Here is a 5441-nt window from a genome sequence, read left to right as displayed (position 1 = left end):
AGGCAACACCTTTGCTGAGGGCAATGCCTCCTGAGCTCAGCTCACCTGCACCCACACTGGGACTTCTGACTAAGGGATGATTAATACCTGCAAAAAGAGATAGGCTTCCTCTTGAACGTAACAGGGGCTGAAAGCAAACACTAAAGGGCAGTGACAATAGGAGCCTAACTACCTGTATCAGTGCACATTAACCAACTTATTGCACAACCCTAAATCACGGGAGATAAGACTTTGCCCAGGAACTCAATGAGATGTAAAGCTGTGGAAAAATAATGTTGATTCATTACTTTGAAGGGAAAAAACAAATGTTCAGTATGCAAAATGAATCCAAGTGTTTTTGGCCTTGCATCACTTCCTTTGGCAGCATTCTTCTTCCTTTTGTACCCTTTGATTTGAAGTAGCTCTGACTCAGACTGATTCCAACTCAGCTTTCCCAGAAAATTCAATGTGTTTCTATTTGTTGTATGTCTCAGTTGATTGTCAGGATTCTCTTTCCAGATACAGTTTCAATCCCAACTAAAAAAAAGCATCAACATTGTAAGAAACAGAGCCATGCAGATTATTACACAGCAAAAAGAACAAGAAATTTGGGTGATGGCTCATTACGTGGTCATTGTTTTGATTTTGGCTCTGAGGACACCAGTGTGCCAGAAATTGATGATGCAAAAGTCTAATTTCTCAGTCAGTTCCCCATTATTGGATATACCACTTAGAACTCTGATTTTTTTCAGAAGAATACCTGGTATCTCAGGTTTTGCTTCACCGCTTTCCTATCTATCCTGAAAGAGTTAAAATGCCATAATTTCACCATGCATTGCTAGGCTTGAAAGCATTTGCTTTTGAGGTACTACAGATTTTCCATATGGCGACAAGAACAAATCCATCCTTCTACTTCTGCTTGCAAGGTCATATGTATAGCTGTCTCTGTAAAGGAGTAAATAATAAAATACAGGTAATAAGGCAGCAGAAATATTTCCAATCAGAAGTCTCATTGTGTCCCTTTCTTAAAATGACAGTTTTATATTTTTGTATACAGCTGTATTTAATTATATACTTAATTTGTAAAATCAGTTCAGAAGAATGAATGATTCAGCATCTTCTTAGATGGGAAAAGTTGTACAGAGGGCTGTCAGGAGAGCTTAAAATATAAGGCTTTGAGCAAAAAAGCCCCAAAAACATTCAAAATGAAGGGGTTTGAAGTGAAGCCTTGTTCTGTCCTTGCACTATGTTTCCCTGTTTCCCTCCTCCTAGACAGAAGTTCAACAGGCATCATTAAACTCAGCTACATCATTAAACTCCCTTCCTTCCTTCATCTCTGCTGTGGCAATGGTTATCCCATATATACCCCCCATCTTCTGCAGGGAACACTGGATTCAAGGCACACTCAATAACCAGTTATTTTGAGACAGAAGCTTAAATCTACCTCTCTCTGAAGGGATTCTTGGTGGCACAAACAAGGTGAATATCATACTCTTGAAGACATTTCCTGTACTCTTCTCACAGGCAAAGGCCAAAACGGTAGTAAATTCTACTCCAAGAAAATTTGTTCTTATTGTGCTGGTTTGGGGAATACAGACCAGCTGCTGGGGACACCTAGTTCATATTACTTTGAATTTGAAATATGAAAACTAGTATGCAATCATGTGAAGCTAAACAGAAAATCTCAGAATCCTTCAAAGGAGAAAAGGCCTGTCTTAAGCAGAAAATCCTCTTCAGCTTTAAGTAAAATATCTTCACTGAGATACTACAACACATAAAAAATTGCTTCTTAAGAGTAACTGAATATTAAAAAATTATTTGTTCTCCCTACCCAGCTGTTGTTTCCCAGGCATTAAGTTACATTACATCTTCTGCTAATTTTTTTCCAAAAATATTCCATTTATAGCTTGCAAAATGAGAAACATTAAAAAGGAGATAGAAGTATAGGAAATTACATGGAACCTTCACAGGATGTAAAAGAGCTGTTGTAACCACAATTTGCTTTAGCAAATGTGTATAATGTTCAAAGACCATGGAAGCGGCCTCATTATATGTACTATGATAAATTATGCATCTTGTAAGCTGAAGATTCTCTCTGAGAAAAATCATTTCATGTAAGAAATAAGTGGTTTTGTAAAGAGATAAATTTGTATTTAGGGTTCCTCCTATCACATGAAAAATAATGTAGTCACATGTGGCAAAGTGCTGATGTAGGATAAAGCAATTCTGCTTGTTCAAATTAGTTCAGAAAACTTTGAAGCTTAAATTTGGTATAAAAGGCTGCAGTCAAAATCAAGTATGGTCAATCCACACATTTCTAATTTTATGTTATATCTAATTGTTATATCATTAATGACACATAAAGCTGATGTGCTCACTATATGGAGTAGCAATTTTACAAAAAGGCAGCTATGTGCCCAAGATTATTTGAATGACAACAGGATTACAGCCAAAGACCTTGGATCAGGAAGAAACATTCACAAGTCATTTCAAAGTCATTGGCCTTGTTCTTGTTTGATTGTGCCTCAACTGGACCCAGCAGCACACTGACGTGAAAACGTCTTAGAATTTGTCGTTCTGAAGACTGCATTTAGGTGTAGGTGTAAAAAACCACAGCAGTGAGGCGTACCTGGTAAACCCAGGAAATGAGTCAATATTTTCTTCCTAGGTAGTAATTACATGAAAGAGAGGAAAAAAAGAAAGGGTAACAGAAAACAGCAGAAATATATTCCCTTAAGGCTGGATTTTCCCTTGGTCCATAAACACTCCTACTAATCTTCCTCATCAATTAATTAGAAGAATCACAGAAACGATTAGTGAGAAGGATCACAGTACATCAATCACCAGTGAGAAGACTATTTGTTGACTAATAATTACGTGTCTCCAAAGGCCATGGCTCAAAAGTTCTCACCTGTGGATGGATGGACTCATTCTGCTCAATTTCAAACCTACCTGAACAATTCTACGTGTGGTTCGTATTTGTCTGGTCAGCCAAAATGCAAGCATGAAAGGGAAATGAAGCTGAAGAATAAGTGTATTGCAAATTTTGGGAACAACCAGCACTAATAATGCCATCAGATTGAAAGACAGTCCAACAACAGTTACAAAAAGGTAAGGGCAACATTTCAGTGATTTTTTTTTTTTAGTGGAGCATTGAAGGCCATTCTGTGCAATTCTAAGATATTAATATTGATATAATATGTATTTGTATGTGGGCATTACTGTTGTATTTATGTGAGCATGTCTGGTAATGGAAATATTCAGGGCAGTGCTAGTAAAGGTTCCAAGATCATAGCCATTTTAGGACAAACTACTTTTTACATGAGAAAATTTTATATATAGCATAGTATGTCTTTCAAATTTTCTATGATATGGGAAAACATACCTTTGAATTAATTTCTAACTATCCATTCATTTATCTACCCTTCCATGCCTTTTGTGGTAGTTCTTTTCTAAAACACAGTACTAAAACCAGTCCATTCTCACTTTATCCTCATTTAACATCCAAGGCTGCTTGCCAATGGGTCCTTATAAACTTTGAACACGTCAACTAAACAGCAGAGACTTGCAAAAATAACAAGGTTCATGTGAAAACAGATTTTGTTTGAGCAGATGGCAAATACCCTTTGTCGTGAATATTTTTAAAGGATAATAACAACTTCCTAGCCTTCCTCATCCTTGCTAACTGTAAGATCTATCCCCTTTACAGCTTAAATCACACTTACATTCAGAGGCCAGGATGCTATTCAGAAAGCATCAGATTTGTAAGTGCATTCAGAATGATTAAATATTCACACACCCTCACTTTATTTTAAAATGCACACTGGAAAATACTCCCTTTTTTAGGTAGGATGTTATCTTTTGTGATCTAGTCTAATTGTAGTTACTTTGTAATCTTACTTCTAACACAAAGCTCCCCAGAGTCAGATAATTTTCTTCAGAGATATTCCATGGTTTGAAGAAAATGTGATTCTGGTTAAAAATGACAATGGGCGTGGTTTACTGCTGTTGTCCACCTCTGACAAATCCTACTAAATTCAATATAATGTATACAGAATATAAATGAATACATATTTACATATTGAATATAAATATCTCACTTGTGCAAATAGATGTGTGTGTGTTGTGATGTGTGCTTCATGCTTATTCAGCTTGAGCTCTGTGTGCCTTCATGTCATGGATAGTGACTCTGTATATACACCAGCAGGGTCTTTTACCATTTTGCTGCTGGCTTTGGAAATCACTCTGGAACTTATGTTTCAAATAACATGAATTTGTACATTTCAACTCACTATGGGTTCCTGGAATTCTTTTTCTAAGAATTAAATCTCTACATTAAGCATGAGCACTTGCCCTTATCAACTGTAGCAATCACATGTATAAAGCTAATTCCTGCAGAAGCCCTTCCATGGACAAAGTCTACTTAATAAAAGAGGAAAAAACCCCTTGGTTCTAAATGAAACTATAAATAAACATACATCAACAGTCCAGGAGAAACTAACTGCAACACCTAAAGAATGAAAAATTTACTCAGAAAGAAGTCAATCTTTTTTTCTACATCAAGCAACACATGCAGTACAAAATTTTTCAATCTGGCAGTTGATTCCTTTTCTGGAAGAGAAGAAATATGAAAAGAAAACCTGCACAATTGCTAGTGTGCTGCATTTTTATTAATTATTTACTTCTAATTTTGGAACAAACATTTTAGTACTCACAAAGGAAACCAATGCTACAGTATGCTGCATACTCTGAAAAGCATAACTTCACATCTTTGTATAGAAAAGCAAAAAAATACTCTAAATATATTTTAAAAAATTTCTACAAAAATAACACAAGAGAATCCAAACATTTTAAAAAGTTGCTAAGCTGTTTTTAAACTTCAGTAAGGAAAACACCAAAAGTTCTTTCTGTGCTAATGCAGTACTTTTATTTGAGCTAAGTTACACTCTGATTTATCAGTTCAGCAAATGGTATTTTTCAAAATACTTTGGGTAATTTGAAAAACACTTTTATTCAACACCTTAGATGTTAGTAAGTGTACTAGTGTAAGATAAGTAAGTGTACGACTGTAGACCTCCTCTTCACCTTTGATCGTCAGGAGACAATCCCATTCCTTTATTAAGCCCGAGGTTGTACAATTGGTTGTACAGTGTCTGCACAATAGACCTAGGGATATTTAATGCAAACTTTTCTTGGCCTTTTGTGGGGGATGCACAAATGTGCCACCTGGTCTCATCTGTCTGGCTTTACCAGGGAAATGTCAGACAGGTTGGGTCACTTCTTGTGCTCCAGAGAGCAGTAATCAGGAAACCAGTAGAGATTAAATACAAGATATATTTAGTGACTCCACATGGTCTGCAGTCACCTCTAGTCTTAAGGGGACTTTTCCTATGACAGTCACATATATAACAACAGCACATCAGTACAATAAATGTTAAGTCAGTTGAAACAGGGATGCCTTG

Source organism: Onychostruthus taczanowskii, unplaced genomic scaffold (genome assembly GCF_017590055.1).
Source record: "Onychostruthus taczanowskii isolate IOZ18803 unplaced genomic scaffold, ASM1759005v1 scaffold145, whole genome shotgun sequence".
Taxonomy (NCBI): domain Eukaryota; kingdom Metazoa; phylum Chordata; class Aves; order Passeriformes; family Passeridae; genus Onychostruthus; species Onychostruthus taczanowskii.
The sequence above is the reverse complement of the archived record's forward strand: the minus strand, read 5'-3'. Positions refer to the sequence as shown.